Here is a 24,495-nt window from a genome sequence, read left to right as displayed (position 1 = left end):
ACTCTATCACATAGATCTTTCCAGAAACTCATGAAACCCAATTGAAAACAACAGCTTGTTCTCACTAGCCAATGGAAACCTGTGTTTCAAACAGTGTTTAAGCTCAACTGGAATTTGATGTGTAAGAATCAACTTTAAATGAAACACCTCTGTGAGCATTTGCAAAGATAACTGACTAAACTTCACATGGATCTGGTGGTAACAAACTCACAGGCTGGAGCATACTGCCTTGCAGTTACTTATTCAAGTAAGTTAAAATCTCTAGAAATCATTTTTCTCTAGCTGCAGTTTTCATATATTAAGAAATATATAGGGATATAGAGCTATAATTTCCAAGGTCTCATTTATATTAGATTTCATGTGGAACATGATAAATATTGATCTTGTCTCTGGAGTATGAAAAGAACTAACTAGGAAAGGGTCAATAGAATAGATTAATAGGCAGGCAGAGAATTAAAGGGCTCTGCCATCTATCATGCTAGGGTTTTCAAGTATATGTAGAGGTTATAGTTCTGCAACATTGTGTGCCAATTACTCTCACAGTTTCAAAAATATTTTAAAAATAACAAAGTTTTACAATGGACTAGTAAGCACAGTTACTTTGTAGATTGCTGCAGAATTATACCTATAGCCATGATTAGTCTGTCAGACATTTATGTTTTATTAGACAGCAAGTTAAAATCTTCTAAAGACCATAATATTTACTTTCAGAGCAGTTTTTTTCCTCCTAAAAACAATTAGGGAGAAATGTGACAGAAGTGAAAATATGCTATACAGAAAAATATGTTGCAAAGGACACCTGAAAACCAGGTCAGAGTGTATTTGGTTCAAATAAATAGCAAGGTTTTCCTACTATCTTTGACAACTAAGAGTTTTTAATCATTAAAAAGGTATTTTCAACCAGATTCAACTTGAGTCTGTATATTGTTTCATACAAATATTACCCTTGTCTCATCTTTATTAAATGGAACATGATTCAAAAATGCAGAGAAATAAATCTCCATTTTATACTGAGTACTAAGCCTAAAAGGGCACTCTCTTCAAGAACACATACTGGTTTTCTTGAAGGATCTGTCTCTAGTTTTTGAAACAACTAATCTCTCAGTAAAATATAAAAAAAACCCTTATGTTGTTTAGGTCACCCATATGATCATAAATAAGTGAAGAATTAAGGAAGTCAGGTTTTTTGGACCATTTTTACATAAAAAATCTTAGCTGTAAAACTTATACCTTAAGCTATAGAAATTCATTGAGATTTTAGATTACAGTACATATCCAATTAAAATGTCATCCATTTGTTTAGTTTTCAGGGATATCTAGTGAGCATTTTGTTTTTATTGGCTCAGGTTCTAAAGCAGATGAAAGGGTCTGTTCTGCTGGCAGGTGTGCAAGGGGCAACTGTTGTGGTTTAACCACAGCCAACAACCAAGCTCCACACAGACAGGCTCCACTAGGTGTTCACTGAAGAAGAAAAATGCCATCACTGCATTCCCTACCCCTCCTTCTTCTTCTCCCTTTATATACTGAGCATGATTCCATATTCTCAGAAAGGTACATGAGTATGAAATATCTCTTGCATCAGATGGAGTCAGCTGTCCTAGCTGTGTCACCTCCAAAATCCTTGTGTAGTCCCAGCCTGCTCACTACTCACTGCAGGGTAGTATGAGGAGCAGAAAAAGCCCTGGCTGTGCAGGCACTGCCCAGCAGCAGCTATAACATCCCTGTGCTTTCAATACTGCTTTCAGCACAAATCCAAGATGAGTCCCATACCAGCTACCGTGATGAAGATGGACTCTACTGTAGTCAAAACCAGGCCTGAGATAACCACAGAGCCTGAGATAACCAATGTTGGACCAAAAGAAGACTGATATGAACTTAGAAATAATGGACAAATATGTCTGGAAAGAAAAGAATATTTCAAAACTGAGCTGGCCAATCCTTTAGTTTTCCAGTAGGATTGACCATGTTTGCATAATTCTTTACAGATACACTTGTTTTTAAGAAGCTCAAACAACACAAACTAGCAGTTTTGTTCTTTCTATAGAGAAATTAATTAATTAATAAGTTAATTCATGCTTATCCTTTTCTTTTTGTTAGCAGTGTGAATGAAAACAGGTTGGTTTCTTCCTATCCACACCTTTTCTGTGACTGTTCTCCAATCAGACTTTCTTTCAGCAAAATAAACAGTTTCACTTTTTCCTTGTGAATCATGTTTTCTAAAAGTCTACTTTCTCACTGTTTTTCCTATATTCTGTCCTAGGGCAGGGACTCAAATAAGAGCATTATTATTTGACTTCAACTTGTATGTCTATGTTGTGAAAATGGCATACTTGTGTATGCATTACAGTGCACTCTCACGTTATCATTGCAGCAACATTTTATTATTCACTGTCATACCAGAGCTCTCATATGGTCCCACTTGTTTTTAATGAGAAAAATTTGCTGCCTGTTTCAGTGTACTATGAACAGCTTCCTCAAGCCTCTTTCATCATGACTGAGCTTCCATGAGATAATTGTCTTCCTAATCCCAGACTTGCTCAGGAAGTAGAAGGACTATTACCTGCCCAATGCATTTCAGCATAATATTATCTAAATAACAAGTTTCCTTCTCTAGCAGAGTTATTTTCACAGTGGTACATAACACTGGGCTGAGCCACATGTCATTCTGTCCAATACAGAGCTCCTGTTACACTCAGCACATCCAAGGAGTAAAAAACCCAAAGAGTGTATCCAGAGGAGGCCATGAAGATGGTTTGAGGGCTGGAACACTACACTTATGAAGACAGGCTGAGAGTTCAGCCTGGAGAAGAGAAAGCTTCAGGGAGCAGCCTTCCAGTAATTTAAGGTGACTTACAAAAAATCTGAAGAGGATTTTTGACAAAGGCATGTACTAACAGGACAAGGGGGGAATGGACTTAAGATGGAAAATGGCAGGATTAGATTAGATGACAGGAAGAAATTCTTTACTTTGAAGGCAGCGAGGCACTGGAAGAAGTTGCCCAGAGAAGCTGGGGATCCTGTTCTCTGGAAATGTTCCTGACCAGCTTGGATGGAGTTTTGAGCTGCATGGTCTAGTGGAAGATGTCCCTGCCCATGCCAGGGTTGTTGAAAGAGATGATTTTTAAGTTCTTTCAAACCCAAAACATTCTGTGATTCTATGAAAAAAAATGTTCAACAAAACAAGTAACTTTCAAAATTTCCTTCAGCAGCCTCTTAGGAAATCCATTACAATAAGGTTAAAGTCAGAAGATGTGGTAGAAAAATGAAATATTATGTTATCTAGATTAAATGCACACATAAAATTTAATATCAGAACAAAAATTCACTAGTGAAAATGTAGTTTAGATGATCCCATTTTCATCTGAGTTAGATCATCATCATAATTTTGAGTGTTTACTTTTCTTATTTGATATTAAATTGTGTCCAGTCATATTTCTTTTGCTTAGTGCACAGGATCACGAAAATATCAGGATAATTTGCAGTGGTGAAATTTACTGAACCAAAGGTAAAACAAGATGTCTTTGAGCCCATGAAAACTAGGTTTTATTGCAGTATAATCTAGAGTATTTTTAAATTGATTTTTTATATTGATAATCTAAAGGGTTCAGAAAGTGGCTTAATAAGAACATGGAAGAGAGATACAATGGTGGTTACTAAATATGCATATAATAAAAGGTCAGGAAATTGCTTTACCTGAAAACTACTAAAGTTTTCAGCTGAAAAAAAAAAATACTGGGGTGTAAGAGGATGAAATCTGTCATGTGTTCCCATTTATTTCCCTAAGTGCCTCTTGACTGAACACTCAAAATGGCAAGACAAAGATTAATGCAAAAAGATTGATAACAATTGCCTTTCCTTTTTCACTCCCTCCTCCTCCCCTTCTCCTTCTGGTGAGTTTTGGCATCTAACATTTGTTGTAGTCAGGTTAGCAACTTTTTTTATTTGCAATGAACTCCCAAGTTCTTACCAGATGCTGAAACTATGCTTAATCCAAAGCCTCTTCCAACACGTCTGTAGAGTCCTCTGCCTCACTCTGCAGTAGCTCAGATTTTCACTCGGTATATTAGATTGCTTCTCCTCCTACAGGGATTTTCTCCTGGCCCAAGCTTCTTAAGAAGCATAGCAGAAATGGAGAGTGAACAGAGAAAACTTACAGTCTGTATCACAATAGAAAGATAAAAACCAATTTTTAGAGTAATGCTCTTATTTCAGAAGCGTCTGGGATGGTATTATGAACCTATCACTAGTGTGACACTATTTTTTCTCTGTCCTGATCTTTAGACCAACCTACAGTACAGTAATATCTTGTACTTCTTCATTAGATAAAAAGGATAAATTTGAAGGGGCTCAGAGAGCTGTATAAGGTTGGAGGTGGTCTTGGTGGAGGTGCATGGTTGTTCAGAATCAAAGCTGTGTAAAGGATTGAGTAAATGCATCAAACCAACCTGCTGATGTCATTAGTATATCTGGGGAATTCAAATATGAAATTCAAATGCATTTCAGCAACAGAGAACATATCACTGGTGTAGCTTTATGACCTGTTTTATATAGAAGCTCATAGAGATGGTTATAATCTAAAGTAGATATAGTCAAAAAGCTCTTCAAAAATTTTTTTGAATACTAGACATATCATTGAAACATTGACATTTCAAAAGTGGGAAGAAGATGACAACAAGCCATAATACCGTAGAATCATGGAAATACAAATCCCTCCAGAGTTTATTAATCTTCATCTTTTAAAACTATGTTCAAGTGACCCCAGCTTCTTTCACAGACAGACCTCTAAAAATCTTCACTGAAAAAGATTTTGAAACTTCTGTGTAAATAAAATATCCCAGTGCACGTCTGTCTTTGGAATGAAAATATTTTGCACGACATCTAAATCAATATTGATGAAAATTAAAATAATAAACTATTTTTGTCACCCTCTGGCTTTCCAATTTTTTTTGCACATTTCTTAACCTGCTTTGCCCCAAAGTGTTTATCAGACACTCCTTAAGGCTTTTTCAGTATCAAAAGGAGTAGAATATTCATCTCATGTCTTATTTATGACATTCTTTTTAATATATTTCAGAATTTTATCTAATATTTTTATTGGCATCACATTGCTTATACCTCTTCAATTCGTAAGCCATTTTTTTAAACTGCTTATTCATTTAAGCACCATTTTACATTTATGATCTGGATCTATTCTTCTGTAAGTGTAGAACATAAACTTACTTCTACAGAATTTATTTGTCTCGATATCAGGCACTTTCCCAGAGTCATTCTGACCCAGCACTTCAAAACTCAAGGACTTTAACTGGAAGGATCTTGTTGTTGGTTCAGTGATAGACCACTTTTTAGTGATTGACCCTGCTTTAGTGATGTCTTCTGTAAAGATGGAATAATGCTAATCAGGAAGAAGGATTTGTTCAGGGACACCTACTTGCAGAACATTCTGGAATAGCAGTGTTTGCCAAATCCTATAACATTTGGACCACTTGACTTGTTTTCATTTCAACACACTTGTTTTCTACACAATCTTTTCCTGAATGCTAATTATCACTTTGAGCACTTTTATTAATTTTCAATTAGACCTCACTTTATTGTTACTACAATGCATACTAAGTTATAAACATTGTCTATTTTCAATGGGTCGTAAGTGTTGGTATTAATTTGATATTAAGCTGATAATGCATTATTCATTATATCCTGTCAACAACTATAACTTGCATATGAATATTCTTTTCTACTATCTAGAAAATGTGTACAAATGCAAAGTAAGTTCAGCAGCATTGTCTCTTTAAATGAAAAATATTAACTAAACATAGAATTGTTTAGAAATTACATATCTGAATAGCTTTTCAATAGGCATTGGACAAAGTCTTTTAGATAGTAGTTTTATATGTTTTGTTTGTTATTGTTACTGCCAATTTATCTGTTGCAATCTAGTAATGAACATGAAAGTTATCTAAGTTTCAACAGTGTATTTTCTATTATTCTATAATTAGTATAAAAACACATACAGCTTGATGTCCACAACCTTTTGTTGAAATATTACTTTTTTTTTTAAGACAATGTACACGTGGCAAGGATATGAGACGAAAAACACCAACTGTCTCTCGCTTTACTTCATGAAGATTTCTAAACATTGTTTATGGTTAAGCCAGCAGGCTGATTCTGATTCCAACTTCAAAATCACAGACATTAAAACCATAAACTTTCTTCAATCATCTACTGTTGAGTCAATAGCAGGTGGTAGCTCAAGTACTGCTAGAAAAAGTCTGAATGCTAATAAGGACCATATGAATTAAGATGAATTCTTCAAATTTCATACTGAAACTGTTCTGTAGACTAGGAGAACCATCCTCATGCCTTCAAAGTCCAGCCAAATCCAACCCCACAGAGTTATAGAGAGGTATATATTGCTTCATCATTCCTGGATGCCCACACTCTGCAACAGAACTGCGGGCTTAGTGTGGGAGTTTTCATCTCAAACATCATGGGTCCATTCTATTTTTATCCAGTTAGCAACACCTCACATTTCCAGAGCTCAGAACATTCATTAATCAAGATACATTTAACCCTTGGAAGATCCACAGCCTGAGTTATGAGTTTATCTTCTGGTAATTAGGAGAGAGTCATGCATAACTAGGATCCCTCCTGAGAAGAAGATTTGACTTTGAAAATTTCAACTGCAGAAAACTAGTGCCTGTAAGCAAGGTTTTAGTTTCTTATAAACACGAAAAGTATTAAGTTAGATTTAACATTACATATCAACATAATTAAACCTAATATTGCATCCACAGTGTTGTCTAAATTTGCAGTAGAACAAAACATTGAAACCAACTCAGCAGCACTTGTGGCTCAATGCTTTGCAAGTTGTCCTTATATAGCAAACTCTCAATCACATTTAATGTTATTTACCATGCATAATGCTTTGAAAAATTCCATCTGGGCTGGTATGCAGCAAAGCATTTCTTCAACAATCTGGGATATAAGAGATTTGTGAAATCTGCTGTCAGATCACTTTCTGGACCAGAATTTAGTTGAATTCCTTGTCTCAGTTTTATTTTTACTGACTTCAGTGTCTGGGGATCAGATCGAAGGCTCTCTATGGTTGCAAAATAAAGACTAGGGCTGATATTATCATCCTCTGTCATGACAGCAGCTTTCAACAGAAATAATAAAAAAATCTAGAAAACAGACTATTTTCAAGATCAATTCATAATTAAAAAACATTACTGCAAGGTATTTATTTGCTTCTCCAAGCACAAGATTATTTTCATTAGTTTTGTCTTACTTAAATTAATAGAAACAGATTCAAAAAAACCCAATAACAAAAAAAATCCACCACCAAGAAAAAAGACCTGTGCTCATGAGATTGAAAAGCTAAACACTGTACAAGTGTTAGCTGTAACATTTACTCAAGACCAGAAATTCTTAAGCCCTACAGCATTGAATGTAATTTATAGTTATGTAAAGAGTTATGTTCTTGTCCAGTTATATAAATTTCTTTGGTAGTCATCAGATGGCAGATTGTTCTTGGAATATCTAATGTGCTGTAACTAATATATATATTATTTAGATTCATTCCAACAAATTAAAATTTTACCTTCAACAACAGTCAACACAATCATCAGTCCAGACACAGTTCTAATAGTGTTTTTTAGAAGGCAGGACAAAAACCAGGTTAATCCTGTCTTGTTCTTTCACTCCATAGGTACACATTTTGCATTCAGTATATGTTTATTTCATCTAGATATTTTCTAGTTTGCATATAAAAACTGGACTATGAAAGACTTTTGAAAATAAAGATATATCTTCTGCTTCTCTTGTATTCACAAGGCAATTAATCTATCATAAAAGTAACGGTGATTCATTTGTTAGCGTTTTGTTGAGCTCTCCTGTGAAAAGTGTTTTGTTTTGCACAAGGAATTTGAAGGTAAAACAAGACTTTTGGTTAGGATGTTTACCTTGGAGGTCATCTGGAGCACTTGATGTTTTGGTTGTTAGATGAAAAATTTACCAAAAATAATTGAAAAAAAAATTAACTCTGGAACCCTACATTCTGTCCTAATCACAATAATAAAGTTTTTAGTTCTTTGTCTTTAGCCCAATGAATTATTAATCATTTTATCCCAGATAGAATTGCATAAAAAGGAGAAAACTACAAGTCCCAATCCCCTTTTATTCTGCCACCTCATTCTGTTTTTACCCTCAAAGTCTACATATTCTTGATTTGGACAAACTTCTGAGAATTGTGAAACTCAGCACAAAAATGTGCATGTGGTGAGATAAGAACTGAGAAGGTTGTCTGTCAGAAACAGAACCTGCAAAAGTTGACTTTGACAATACAAGGATTATTCTTTATGCCTTTTATGCCTTTAGGTAATAATTTAACCACCACTCTCTGCTTTTAGTTACATAAACAGAAGAAAGTGGTGACTCCGGCACTTAGCTTGGTATGCAGGAACTAGTTAGGAGTGTGAATTAAGATATTTCTATTCATCGTCTATTTATAAAGTCTACTGATCTCTACAGTTGCCAGTTACTGTTTATTGTGAGTCTCATTCTGAAGAATGCATTTTTCCAAGCACGAATTGTTTGGAAAGTGGGCACTTAACGTACCATGGAAGATGCTGAAATCATAGTCATTAGACAATGTACATTGTGTTGCTTAAAGCCTCTACTGGAACTATTCTTTGGCCTGTGCACCATTTAGAGTTGCAAATCTCCTTGGATGAATTAGTGATATGTGCAATAAATACGTGTCTAAGAGAGTTGCTGGAATATGAATATGGTGCCTCACGAAGATGCACTAATTCATCTACATTTAAGATTAAAAGTTTGAATTTTACTCTAAAATTTTGTTTCTCTTTAGAGTAATAATTAATGTCTTAAAATCAATATCAAATAAGAATTCATTTAAGTGTACTGTTGAGATTCATTACAGATGGATTAAAATTATCTGTTTTTGCACGCTGCACACCTAAATAATCACTGAAATGTCTTTTGGCCTTTCTTGTTTTTAATGCCTCCCTGTCGAATAAATGATCATTGCAAGTCTTTTTGCAGAAAATTTGTCTTATTTGCCATGTGATTAATAGCTCTTATTATGTTTTTGTAATTCCTAAGGAAAAACTCAGACTACTAAAATTATTTGCTTGTCAACAAAATGTTTTTCAAACTACCAGCAGTTTTCTGTGTTTCATAATGAACTGCTCAACACTGAATAGCACCACAGACAAGTAGGTATTAAAATTTTATCTCTGATGCAGCCCTTTTTCTGTCACATATAAAAATATTTGGTGGAACACAGTATAGGATGATTAATTCTCAAATACCACATTCTTTCATGCTTCCTATTCTCTCTCCATCTCCTACTAGTCTCCTGACAGATACCTTTATTACATTATATTTTTTGCTTTTTATTAATATTTTAAAATCAATGTACAAATTGTTTTTAGAAGAATTTAAAATCTTTGAGATTTAAAAGATTTGTGCCCAGCTAAATGGAAGACACAGTGCAGAACTGAATACAAAAGAAGTGCATGTTTCCTCTGTTGAAATGTAAAGGTTTCAAATCTGATTGCTTATATTTGAGGTGGTAATCCAAACTGCTCCTGCACTCTGTAGCTAGAAAAAAAAGCACTTCTGTAAGATTCATTGCACTTTAAAGGACACTTCTCCCATACATCTGATAAATCACACTCTGGAAATGCCTGACTTTCTCCACCAATTACTGAGAGGGCCTAGTGCAATTTACGTGGAATAGATGTCTGATGACAGATATGCACAAGTGGTCAGATGCATCCTCTCCTATGAATCTGATTTTGCCATAACTGACTCAGAGGTAGAAAAATATATGCTTTGGAGGTTGAATGTGTTTTCTGTAATATTCTTCTCCATATATAATATTGTAAATAAATACTGTATTAAAAACAGTCAGAGTACAACTCTGTAAACTGAAATATGCCTTCCTGAAATTCTGCTGTAATACAGAATGCAGTAGGAAAAAATATGCCCTTCTAGAGGATAATTTTTTTAATGTACCTGTTTGTGATAGGGCTGTTGGGTAGAAGCAAGCAGTTGATGAGTTATCATCCTCTGCTTCAATGCATGTCAATGTATTGTAAATAGATCACTGCACAGCAAAATGAATTAGTAAGGATGTTGCAAATGTGTGCCTGGCTAGCACAGAAACTCACATGTGTTTTTCATTAAACACTCTGTTCCTGTGGTGCTAGGTAGAAAAGGAGGAGGCTTTTTTTCAAATATTAAAATCAGATATATTACTATGATGAATAGTCAACTGTAAATTGTCCTTGAATGAGATAGAAAAGCCAGAGAAGTCAACTTGGTTCCAAGCTGAGGTATCATTCAACACAAAGCAGCTAGAAGTGCAGGACTTTGAATACTTCTTTAAGGTACTATAGAATCACAGAAAAAATAATCTTTATGAGATTTTGCTTTTCTTCAAACAAAATAATTTTGTCATCTGCAGAACATATTCACAGACAAGTTATGCAGATTCCTTAGTGATTTAGTTCACATCCAGCAGCTCCAGAGCACTGTCATAGAGAAAACACTGTCCCCATATCCATAAAGGGATGTCAGGTAAATTTTTCAATGCCATGAAATCATAAGAACTTTCTCTGGCACAGCATGCCTCTTCATCCATGCTGCTGGAAGGCTTTCTTACCAAAGAAGAAGAGTTTTTTCTATTTTGGTGGATGGAAGAAGAGTGTGATTTGTATCAAGATCTTGAACCACGCTAGTGCTTGTCAGGAGAGAGCTGGGTGAAACAGACTGCATTTTTAAATGTAAGCATGTTTACCTGCTGCTGTAGAAATAGTTCCACATATAAGATCAAGACATATGGGCCCTTGGAAACCAAGTGCTTCTAGGGGCATGCAGCTGGTCAGTACTGAACTCATGCTAATAAGCAATATAAAAAACCATTACGTGACTATTGTGGGGAGTTTCAAAAAGAATTCCAGACTTGAAAGATACAAATTACTGCCAAACTGCTGTAATCAAAGTGAATTACAGCTAGTACACAAGGGAGCAGGTATAAAAGGCTTTCATAAAACAAGCTACAAAACAGTTCAGAGAACTTAATGGAACAGTCTATACTTAAGCTGAGCGAGATGAATACTTTCAGACCATGTCTGAAATCTAAATGGGAATTAAATATATATATATATATATATAAAAGGGAGAGAATAGTTTTAAGGAAGTAAAGGAGGAATAATTTGTACATTTCCAAGCATTCCAACAAGTGCTATTGAAATTCTGACACTATTTCACTGTTTAGAGACCCAATCAATTTCTAATCATATGTACTTAAAATATTCCTTAAGACAAAGAAAGTGAGTAACACAATCTTGATTAATGAGAAGCTTATATTGTTTAATCAGCCCGTGTAATTGCTGCAGTAAGCACAGTGTGCCTGGCTGGCCCTTGCACTGGCAGCACTTCTACCTTTTCAGTGCAGTTCCTTTGGGTTTAAACCAAATGGAACTCTAGACTATATGATACTACAGACCATAAAATACAATGATTAAAATATTTATTCAAATGTTGGAAACAAATAATTCAATTTCTTGCAGCTCTTATTTCTTCAGAAAATACTGAGGGAGAAATGTCACACATCATAGTAAAATATTACTGAACAGGAAGTAGAGGCTCTGAGGTGCAGTACTATTATGTACTTATTTATAAATATCTCCTTATAATAAAGCTCTTAGTTTTCCAGATTTAAAATGTAGTCTGATATCAGTGGTAACAACATTAAAAAATTAAAGATCAAAAAAATAATTCCGATTTCCAGTCTTAAAAAAAGAAAGCAAAAAAAAAAAAAAAAAAGAACTCTGAATTATTAGTCTTCAGCAGAGAAATTATCCTTTATTTGACACTTGTAAATCAAGGGGGTGGGATGGTTTGGAACTGTGGAATTGGCAAAATGAAAGCTATTCATGGACCCTTGACAGAGCAATGTTGTGGTGAGGAAAATTTCTCTTCTGCAGATTTATATCCTAAAGGTAAAATCCTGAAACAGAAAAGAGGGGCAATACTTCAGATTATTACAGCAAAATTAAACTAAACTAATGCACCAGAGACATCATCTGCCTAACTATCTTAAATCTGAATTGAGTGATTTATTTCATTTAACTGCCTAAAGGATACACATATATTTTTGAACTACTTGGTCTGGGTCCATTTCATATTCGAGACAAACAGATCAACTCAGTCAGACTTGAATGGACCTAGTTTAGATGTTAACTGTAGACTAAGATGAAACATTGGAAAGCAGAACCACAGTCACAGTCCCAATGGCTGAGGTTGAAAGGGACCTCAGGAGGCCATCTAGTTCCCCCCCTTCTGATAAAGCAGTTTCACCCAGAGTAGGTGGCATAGGACCATCTCCAGGCAGATTTTGAATAGCTCCAGAGAAGTGACTCTGAAACCTCTCTGGGTAGCCTGTTACAGTGCTCGGTCATCCTCACAGTAAAGAAGTTTTCGTCCTGTTCAAATGGATATTCCAATGTTCCAGTTTGTGCCCTTTGACCCTTTTCCTGTCACTGGGCACCACTGAAAAGGAATCTGGCCCAGCTCCCTCAGACTCTCCTTTTAAGAGACATACTCCTGTCCCGTCATCGTCTTTGTAGATCCCCACTGGGCCCATGCCTGTAGTTCCTTGTCTGTCTTGAGCTGAGGAGCCCAAAAGTGGACACAACACTCCAGGTGTGGCACCACAGGGCAGAGCAGAGGGGCGGGATAACCTCCCTCTATATTCTGTCAATGCTTTTCCTCAGCGTACTGCTTGGCCTTTTTGGCCACAAGGCACGCTGCTGGTTCATGGCAAACTTCTTGTCCACCAGATCCCCAGGTCCTTCTCCTTTCCTCTGCAGAATGCAAAGGTTGTCCATACAGGCTACTCAGGTATAGGAGTATTCATTTAGTCAGATCACTACATTCTTTGAAAGACCCCATCTAAACCAAAACCACTGAAAGGATATTATTCATACTATAAGAAGGCAAGAAACAAAAGCTGGTGGCATTTTCTAGTATATGTTTGATAAGAACCTAGAACAATGACATTTTCTCACTTAAGCCTCATGTGAAGGTTAGTTTAATGAGAATAAAATTAAAAAGTAATATCATGCGCATATGATATAGATACTTAAATTCCCTAAGAAAATGTCTTTACTTTGCTGTGAACATGCATTTACTTTTGTTCATGTGTTTACTTTGACGTGCACAACTGTATGTAATTTCCTATATGAAATTTTCCATTTTATCTAGGACAAAAATTGTTCAAACTTCACTAAAAAATACTTTTTTCCCTCGGTTTCTTTTGAAAGATTTTATCTAGGAGGCTTAATCATCTGTCACTACAAGGAAGAAATGCTAGCACTGAAATATTGTTAAATTTAATTCCCACTGTAGCAGTTTACTGAAACATATTGGTCTTAGATAGGCACTAGTTTAAAATCTGAAATGGGATTCTGGAATAAAAAATAATCAAAATATAGTTCTCTTATTATTTTCTGAGTTGTGCTTAGAGTGTAAGATAAATATATATTTATTAGATTTGGAAAAATAGAGAGTCTTTTGATTAATGGTCAGATGAAAAGAGCTTTTGAAAATATGGGAGTGACAAGGTCACTTGTGCTATACTTATTGAATAACCTATCTGGGTAATGGGAGGAAATGCTTCTATCTACAGAGTATTTCCAGTGCCAAACTACATTAGATGCAATAACAGGTAGCAAGGGGAGGGCAAAATTTGTCAAGAAAATGAGGCAAGTTTGGACAGAAACCAAAAGTCAAGATACAAGCACTATAATTAAACAACTGATTTATTTTACAAATTCTATTTTTAAGAAGATTTAACAAGATTTTCAGCAAGAGACAAGACATGCTTGAAACAAGACATTTTCAAACAAGGACATAACCTGAACAGCTATAGTTTTTATATTGAGTGGGAAAACTGTAAGAAGGAACTAAATTATTCTGGTTTTGCCTTGTTACTCTCTTCTCTGACCTCAAGCACTCCTCTCCCCACCCCCAGTATCTATTAAAAATTGTCTTTGAAAAACCAAAAACCTATCTCTTGGTTCCCTCCTATGGAAATCTTAGACAGGAATGACTTGCTTTTAAATGTTTGGGAGGTCTTCGGAATAAGATCAGAACCTGTATGATCGTAGTGGTTCTTCAGTAATCAGCTGAGATTTGAACATTTAATCAACTCTCAGAGAAAAAAATTCTCTCTGTAGATGGCATTTAAAAAATATTTTGCTCAAAAATTTGTTTCATGACTGAACTTTTAAAACTTTACTGTAGAATAACTTTTTCTGGGGTTCTCAAGTGTTATGACCTCACAAGAGCCATCCATTTCACAACTGAGGAAAGTTTACACAGCACAGGTCGATTTTCACCTTCTTCTATTTCTTCTTATTTACTGGATAACATCCAAAAATACTCAAGTGAAATAAAAAAAAAAAAAAAAAAAGAAAAGCAAATTAAAAAGTCCTAAGAACTCACACAAAGTCTAATGCAATTTCATCAAATTGCCCACAGCTGAGTTCTGTAGTTTCCCCCTAATAATCCAGCTTCCACAGGCCACCAATATACAAATTATGTAGCACAGCAGTAGATCAAACACGGTTATTGGCAGAAGCAATGTTGGTATGTCAAATCCACAGAATTTAAACGTAGTAAAAATGTGAGAAGGATATCAATTTTGAGGGCTTACAGCCACTTCTAATAACCATCTGAAAGAGATATTTATGTTTTGTGATGTGAAATAAACAGAGAGGGACCATGAAGGAAAAGTTAATGGGGAAACTGATCCCTGGTCTCTGCTGAAATGCTTCCTTGCATCTTCCTGTGGAGTACATGGTTTTCCAGAGCACTAGATATCTTCTCTTCTGTATGGCATATTAATATTTCAGGAGAAGCTCTGCTTCAGCTGCTTTATCCAGACAATATATCAATCTAAATTGATACCTGACATAAATCTTGAACTCAGTTGAGTTTCACCAGATTTTATTTTACCTCACAAAATTCTCCTATCTTTTACTATGCTCTGAATCATCTTTAGCTATATTAGAAAAAAATCAAATAGATGATATTCAAAATAAAAGAAAACAATAGGGTAATTGTGTAGTATTTAATGATATACTTTGGTGAAACTTCCTGAATGTATTTCATCAATTGGTTTACAGCAAGTCTGCTAGCTACTAGAGAATTACATTCACTCAGGTTTTCACCAGAAGAAAATGGAATGTGAAATACCTGTTACCGTAAATCACAGATTTTCTAATGACACTAAATTGTTATTAGACTAAAACAGTGCTTAATTCTGGCATTCTGCTGGAGAAAATATGCTGAGTGATACTTAACCTTATCTTTGAACCTTCTTGAAGGTCATTGTCAGTGTGATTTAGGTTATTAAAAAAAACATATGATGCTTCAAAGTGCAAAAAAACTCAGAAGTAATTATGTTATGAGTGATTTTCCTAGAGTTATGCCTAATCCATACAAAATGGTTATTCTTTTACTTTGAGTATTTAAATTATTTTTATATTAGAAAATCACAACAACCTCCTGTTTATTGATTTAAACTACTTACTCACAAAATACAATTTTTGTACTGTTTTGGATTTTTTTCTAGATTAAGAATTAAATTTGAGTTGTATCAAAAGATTAATCCTACCACTTGGGTGATAATTTTATTCTCCATTATTTCAACATACAAAAAAGGCAAAAGATTTTGATATGCAACTTAATTTACCTCTGTAGGCATTTAACAGCTAAGTGAAGCTCTATGTCCACTGAAGAGCTTTGACCATATCCACCATCCAAGGAGCTTAGACCAACAGCAAGACAGAGAAATGGAGTAAAAACGTCACATTATTTGCCAGGAGGAAAAAGGTACACATGGAAATAATTAGAAGACAGTCAAAAGCATTTTACTTTTGACTTAGAATATAACTGTAATAAACCTATAATATATAGGTTTATTTTTAACTTAAACAGAAAATCCCAGTAATCTGATACAACACACATAATAATATTCTATCAAGTGTGTTTTCAACTATGTACCAGTTTACTTGTAGATGATTTTCACTACAACTACAATAGGTATATCTTGTACTTCAGGGAGATATATGTTGTCAGTAACTGTTGTGAAAGAGTAAATGTATGGCAAAACTAAATGAGAAATTATTCTCTTAAGTATAAAAATAACACATTTAGAAATTCCATTGAAAAAATTATTCTCTTGCATTAGGTTTCTAACAAGTGCTTTCTTATCTCAGAATAATTATATAATATAGAGATACTAAAGCTGGTAATTAAGTATAAAAGATTGCAGAAACAATTTTAAAGACCTTTTGCTAAAATAAGCAGATCCAAAATGGACATTTCTATATTTGAATTGCAAATGTCTTAACTGTTCCTGGCTGGTTCCAGGGATTATATAAAGAGCTCGACAGTCAAGCTTCTTAAGAACTGAAACAAGTGACTTAGGCACTTAATTGGGTCAAACAGGAACTCAAACTCTGAAACACTCTCTTGCTATTTGTTTTGATTATTTTTTTATTTTATTTTCTTTCTGGTGCAAATGGCACATTTGCTTTTTTCTTTGAAGAAAGAGCAAGAAAGAAGCTCCACACAAATGCTGTCAAGTCCCTGAGGACAGTAATGGGCATGACTGTCCCTGTCCAGCCTCTTTGGTGTCCTCCTCCACCCACCCACAGCCCAGCACTCCATTTCCTGTACTTACATTCCCTGTTTCCCTCAGAAGTGATTTCCATATGAAGGTCACACATCATGATTTCCTGTTTTGATCGTCTTTGAAAACTCCTTTATGGAATTCAATAGGAAAATTAACTAGTTTTTCAGCACCATATTATGCAATTAGCAGTTCCCTACATCTACTGCATTTTCAATACTGACAGCCTTTTATAAAACATTTTATCTTTCAATCTGCAAAGAGCAAATGCTTTTGCAGGGAAATTTAGTGTGAGTCAAATGGATGGCTGAAATAACAAGGAGAAAAAAACAGTACAGTATGCAAAACACTGTCAACAATTCCTGTGAAATGCTGAATTTTAATTACTATAACTAATTATAATACTGCTACATTTTTCTCACATTACAAATGTACACTGGGCTAATGTGGATGAAGATAAAGTCCAACAAGGAAACAGCAGCAAAAATAGAACAAAATCTCATGTTTATAGAGAGAAACAGGGAACTTTTCCCTAACCTTAGCTTTGACATCCTATTAAATGCCATGCCTTTAACTGAGTGACTAGTTCCCTTTATAGTCTAATACTAGTCCTTCAATGAATGGAGTAGTCAGATGAACTCTTGGTTTGTGATAAATAAGCATTTACTTAATAGCAATCTCTTTGAACTCTACTATGAAACATGGTTTATCTCATCATCACATTGCTCCCTCTTCCCTCTCTCAAATCATAACTTAAAATTACTGCTATGTTTTATATATATTAGTTTTGTTTTGTTCAGGGTCATTTAAAAATCAGTAAAAATCTCTACTAAAACAAATATCTCATTGCTCTTGATATTCTCCTCAAAAGATTAAGAAATCACTGCTACAAAAATAGTGCCTTGCTTTCCAAGACTTTTGTAAATATTGTTTTGCTGTGTTTTATCATTTCCTGCAGCTTTTCTCTATTTGGAAACAAACAAATTTTGGGTTTAGACATTGTTTACATATTTAGAAATGTCACTCTTTCAGTTATGTACTTTCATCACTTATTAAAAGTTGTATACTTTATGTTAGACTCATTCTATAGTATTAATATAAATTTCTTAAAATTATTTTTCTTCAGGTACATTTAATTCTTAAAGAATAGTATAGACTATTGTATCTATAATTTCCTATTTTGGAATTTAACCTTCAGGACTTTACTAATTCAGGATATTACTGCATGAGTACTTTTTGGATGAGCATAATCTTTTAAATTAATGAAATAAGATGGATTTTCTAGATTCTGTAGCAGTTTAGAACTACCTGGAAGGAAACATATTGCTTTTTAGGTAGTCAAAGAGAAGACAGACATCAAAACATCTGAATTCAAGACATCAAAACAACAAAACAAATATTTTTTAATATTTTTATTTTCATTCATCACTATCCTGCACTTTAAATTATAATTATGAGGAATCTTAAATGCAGGATGGTTTTATCAGCTTGATGTCTAGATTTTACCCATGTTCTTATGATGGTTCAAAACTGGAAGACAGTAATCTAGCTTTTATGTTCTGTGGGGAATCTGTTCCATTAAGTATTAATGGTTAATCTCAAACAGAATATATTCAGAAAGAACATCATGACCACGTTTGTTACCATTAAGAGTACAACAATTAATTTGTGACATTGTTAATGGGAAAGTTGGAACTGAGCTATAGTGTAGCAGAGAGTTATTTGGCAAGGCTTTCAAAACAGAGTAGTGAATTATGTACCAGGTTAGTATGTGGTGCTATGGACATTCTACTCCTCGTTTTCAATAGTTCTCTACTCCTAAGGCCAAAAAGACTTTAAAGTATATGGCTGTTTTACACTTCTTTGCTTTAGAGGGGCTGCTGTACACACAAGCCAGAAAACCAATGATGCAACAAAAGAGCCAATAAGAAATACTCCATTATCCTTGCCATGCTATGAGAGGCTGTGCTTTCAAAGGATTGCTTTTGTGCTGTCCACTTAAGAGGTCACAAGCAACACACATGGCAGTTCTGGGAGATGGGAAGACCTAGATCAAGTATCTGACTTCCTGGCAAGAACTCTGCCCAGACTCATGTCTAAGACTACAATGTAGGGAAACAAATACAACCCAAAGTAAGAGATGGAGGCTGGCCTTCACAAAGCTGGCAGCACAAGACCAAGGGAATTTTTAAACTCAGGTTCCCTAGACTTTGTTAAAAACAACAAAGTTTGTTTTCTTCCACTGAAAGTGTATTTCTGTTGAAGGAAGCAAACCCTTCCAGCTTTGTAGAGACTAGAAAGTTTATTTAAACAATCAATGAAGTACTGCAAATTGCTTTGGAGGAGGACAGAAAAATGGTGAAATATAAAACATATGAGATATAGTTATATGTTCAGAGTGACTCTTGTATATATGTATGTCATACTACTGGCAAAAAAAACCCAAACCTGTATAATTTCTTCCTCCATAGTGATGGATAATAATTTTCTAAAGCTGTTTGTGTCATCATCTGATAGGTGAACCTGGACAGACTTCAGAATTAATCATTCTCTTTATGTACAATCCTTTGATTAAAAAAATTGATGAGATCTAAAAAGGACTGTCACCATGTTGTGGTCTCAACAACATAACAATATTAATTTGACTGTGGAGCACAGAAATAAAAAGTCACTGCCTTGTTATGAATTGATATCTACAGCTATCAGAGCCAACTACAGAATTTTTTTCCAAGTGCTTGTGAAATGCAGGTCTTATGGACATATTTGATACAATTAGCAGAAAAATTTTGCTTTTTTTTAGACCTTCAATAGTAAAAATTTCTAAGGGTGTGTACTGAATCTAACTTATGTATTTAGAGCTCAAAATAATGTACTCCTAACAACGACATGAAATGTTCATGATGGCAGATCTGCACAATTCTAGATGTTTTGATTTCTCTGAAAAGTATTTTAAACTCATTATGGGACTTTTTTTAAGGATAGGAAGTTCACAAGCATTGGACTAGATTTCTGCCATTTAAAGCACACTTCCATGGTCTTTTAAAGGCCCAGGTTTGCTGAATGTACATAGAGCATTATTTTGCCAATCTCACAGCCCTATCTCTGCAGGATTTGGGGTCTTTTTGTCCTATAGATTGCAAGAAATCTATCATGTCCACAATTCTACAGTCTTGATTTCTCAACCTGTATCATTACTGCTATCTGTTTCCCACTAATAGATATGAGAGTCTCTCCCTGAAGAACAAAAATTGTAGTGTGGGTGGCTGTATTGCAGTCTGCAACATATGAGACGAGTGACGGGAGGTCATTACCTTAGCCTAAGGTAAGTGAAACAGACATTCCCTAAGAGTGACTTCAAAGGCTCAGTAGAAAAATATTCTGGTTGTCATTGGTTGGATTTACAATTTATTATGATTTCCCCCTACTATAAATGTAGTTCTTTTTTTCTACCTGTCATTTCAGCAAGCATAGCCTGAGGTCAGGTTTTCTTCTTCTCATTCCATCTGTCAAGTATATGGGGCCACAATCTCTGCTTGCTGAAGTTTTTCAGCAGTGCAACATTATTTGATGATTTCTGATTTATGCTATTAGAGTTTTACACTACAGTTTGAGGTCCACTAAGTTGAACAATGACCACATGTGCATTTTTTCCACTGCTGGTGTTTAACCGTGCCCAGGAAAAGCCTCAAGTTGTCTCTGGAATCAAATGGACAATTTAGTTCTTGTAACTGGCATTCATGAGGAAAAGGGAAAAAAAATAAAGGAAAAGGAAAAGGAAGGCTGAGAAAATGAGATCATGAAAGACTGAAGCCACTGAGAGAGAATCCCAAGATGTAAGTTTCATAATCAAAATCCAGACCAGAACACTGCCTTAAGGAAGCAGACAATAACCAAGATGTCTTATAAAAATGAGAAAAATATTTTTCCTTCTGCCTTTGATTTTCTGTGACTAGCTTAATGTCTCTTTTCTACAGTTCTCCTCCTATTGAAACTTCTATTTCTTAATCAACCTGGGAAAATAAATCTGTAAGAAAGGAACTCTCAGTCAAGAAGATTTCCAAATAGCCAAATACTGGTATTCTCTCTCTATATATATATTATGGTGCTTTCAAAGAACTGGCTTGTGACATCTTTCATAGGAGAGCAGGGCTAGAAGGAATGCAACGTGTAGTATTCAGGAGATGGGGAGGAAGCAGTTTTGTGCCCTTCTCTCTCCCATGAGAGTGTCTCAGAGGGTTCCTGAGCTGTATCAGATGAAGTATGTCTCTACAGTCCTTTAAACAAAAGTAAGACAAATTACCAGACATGACTGCATCTCTTCCTTGCCATATCAAAGCAACAAAAGGGTGCTTGAAACTGTGTTAACCAAGCAGTATTTGCATCCATTAAAATAATCATAAGCTGCTGATAGTATCCATCAGCACTCAGGTCAAAGGGTTATTATTGAGAAATGTCTGCATGCTCCCTCTACTCATCTGATCGAGAGCCTCAACAGGACCAAAGTTGTACTTTGCAAATCACTGGTTGAAACCTCTAATACAATAATTCAAAAAGTCCAGATTTCTTTAAAAACAAAACAAAAAAAGAAAAGAAAAGAAAAAAAAACCCAACCAAACAAAAAAACCTACAGGTGAAAAAAAAGTGGTGAGTCTTCTGATGGTGGATTTGGCTGTGTGCAATACTGTTCAGAAAATGCTGTGCCTGCTGTTTTTATAATAGGATGACCTTTTCCACTGCAAAGACACAGCCATCACAACCATTAGTAAAACACTAATGAATAGTCTCCTATTCAAACAACAGCAGCAAAGCAGAAATCTCATATATCCTATGTCCCTTTCACTTCACTGAAGGGTGAACTCTTAAACCTCATTGGAAACAGAACATTTTGATGAGAGGAATAGCAGCAATGTCACACTGCTGCTATTACTGCTACAATTTTCAATTTTCTGGCTTTTAATGTTGGTTTGGTTTTCTTTTTTGGGGGGGTTGTTTGTTTTTGGCTTTGTTTTTTGTTTTAACTGTGAATATGCTTAACACATCTGTACACAATTCACTATTTGTGTTCTTACTGTGCCTAGGAGCCACGATCTAGGTTAAGGACTCATCAACTTACCTAATATTCAGCTGTGAAGATGAATGACCTTGATTGGTCTTGTTCTGCCATTTCTAATGTCATGGCTCTCTTCTGTCAGACTTTGCCATTTCTGAGGGCTTTGAACCCTCAACAGGTGATATTAGATATCTGCTCAAAAGTGGTAATGACTTGAAATGCTACATTATTCAGACTTCCACTTTTTTATGACATGGGACATAAGACACCGTAACCAGATTTTAGAGATGAACATCTTATTCTTACCTCAGTTGATAAAAGTCGAGTAATATACTTAGTTTGCGTAAAGTCTGGTCAGCCAGAAATTGCTGTAGATTTGGCTGTATATAGAAAAACTTTTCTCTATAACAAAAGTACTGTGCAAAACAAGCTACAAAAAAACCCTCTCCTTTTTGAATTTTCACTATTGGTAAAGAAGAGTCTATAGTAAAACATCTATGTTATAGGAGCTGACTGTTTGTAGGCTCTGAGGTTTTCTTCAAACACATTTCTTCACTTAATGAGATAATTCTTAAACTGGAAAAATTATCCACCCGATTAAGTCTGTTTATGTAAGCATATAATTTCACCTTACAAAGAAAATAGGAGGTGAGAATGAAAAGTGTATTTTCCAGGCTATGAGGTGATTTAAGAACCTAAGATATCCTCACACTGTAGTTAGGTAATAACTTTAGGAAACCCACAACTTGCAACAGCCTGTGGCTGACCTCTGCCCAAAATGTTGAGCTCCTCCCAAAAGAAATACAGCTGATCATGCAGGAGCAGCCATACCTGTGTTTTAAATATGGAAATTTTCCAGAGGTGGGTTTCAGACATCAATAATGTACAATAGTACACATACTAGTTTTTAACCTGTTAGAATGGATTAATAAAAATTCTGTACACTTAATGATACAAAAAAACCCCAACTGGTTAAATATTCAGAAGCATCATTCCAGATGGAGTCACAGGTTTTCAGAGCTGTCAGTGAAAAATCAGAACCCTTTTATTTATTTTTTAAGCATTTATTTCTATTCAGCTCAAATTTTAATATATATTTTAGTAATAAACCCCTAATAATTTGAATGAGAATCAAGAACCTAATTACTTGTGAGAGAATTAAATTTCTGATTTGCTTTTGAAAATAAATCTGAAATATTTGTAGCATAATATAATATAATGGAATATAATATATATTATGTATAATAGGTACTCAAAATTGTTACATAAATAGGGTGGTGTGCTATAACATGTACGTGGATATTTGAAAGCATTTTGAAGCTCAGAGGAAGTTATTCAACTTTTAACAGCTCGGTTACATGAATTCTTTCATTTTATTGACGCTGTGTTCTTTATCAGCTTTTTATCTCGTTTCTAGCACAACTGATATCAGAAGTCAGTACTGTAGTCAACTGGTTTAATTTGCCTATAAATTAAAGTGTGAAACGGATTTTAAAATTTTTGATTAAAAGCACTAAAGAATGTTTCCAGAAGGAGACAACTGTGCTAAGCTTCCTGCCATAAAGAAGTTTTATAAGTAGGTCATAAACCCCTGAAATTAAGTCAGAAATGCTGACAGACCCCAAACTTTTAGAAGCTCAGTAAGCTCCAGTCTAATCTTCTTCTCCCAGAGGGGGAAAATCTTTTTCTTGAGACTAAACTGTGGACTGTAAAATAGTTGTTTTGTCACATAGAGCTCTGAGTATACAGTAAAGAAATGTACAGCAAAAAAAGGAATGTGTTGTTACTATAGCAACTACAAGTCAAAAAGATATCTTAAAATATCCTTTTATTCTAAATTTATCCTATGAAACATTTCCCAGTCTTGCTTATTTATGTTACACAATATAGTTTTCATTTGTTAGCGTGGGTTGGATGAACTCTGAAACTACACTGGAATTACTGGAGGTAAACAGGTATGAACTAATGAGAGATTTGTCCCCAGTGGACCTTAGATATACTAGGGTATGGAAAAAATACATAAACTTACACATTGAAACCTTTTATCTTAGAAGCCTTATCTATTTCTGTATGCATGTGAACAAATTATTTTATATAATTCTCTTTTAAGGAAGAACCAGTTGTTTTATAGATTGTTGGGGTTTTTTTTAATGTTTCAAAATGATAGCATGATTGTTATGACCTTTATATGGAAGGTTTATATTTAGCACACAGCTTTCACAGAAGAAATTTCTGGTGTTTGCAAATTGTTTGCATATCTGGTATGAAATTTCTCAGTTGTGGAATTTCACTTTTACTTGTTTTCATTTCATAAGGAAAACCAGTATAAAATAAATTACTGTTAAACTTTTTTTTTTTTTTTGAATATTTCATACCATGAGCTACACATTATGAGAAAATCAAGGTCTTTAAACTTTTGTTTCACTTGTTTTACATGAAATAAAGCCAGAAGAGAGAATCCTGTTGTAGTGGTGAAGAGTAAGTAAAAAGTAACAAGACTTACAAAAGTCCATTGAGGCTACTTTGCAGTAGAAGTAACAATTTGTCCCTGATATACTGATTGTTGCTCTAGTACAGCCTCAGTACCATGGAAGTTTATTCTGTGCTACACTGGGGAAAAAATAAAAACTAAAAACTTTCAGCTCTACTGTGGATCTTCTTGAAGACAGGTTAACCAGCCAAAACTTTGAGATTTCATTGTTATTCCTTACAGATG

Source organism: Melospiza georgiana, chromosome 3 (assembly GCF_028018845.1).
Source record: "Melospiza georgiana isolate bMelGeo1 chromosome 3, bMelGeo1.pri, whole genome shotgun sequence".
Classification (NCBI taxonomy): Eukaryota; Metazoa; Chordata; class Aves; order Passeriformes; family Passerellidae; genus Melospiza; species Melospiza georgiana.
The sequence above is the reverse complement of the archived record's forward strand: the minus strand, read 5'-3'. Positions refer to the sequence as shown.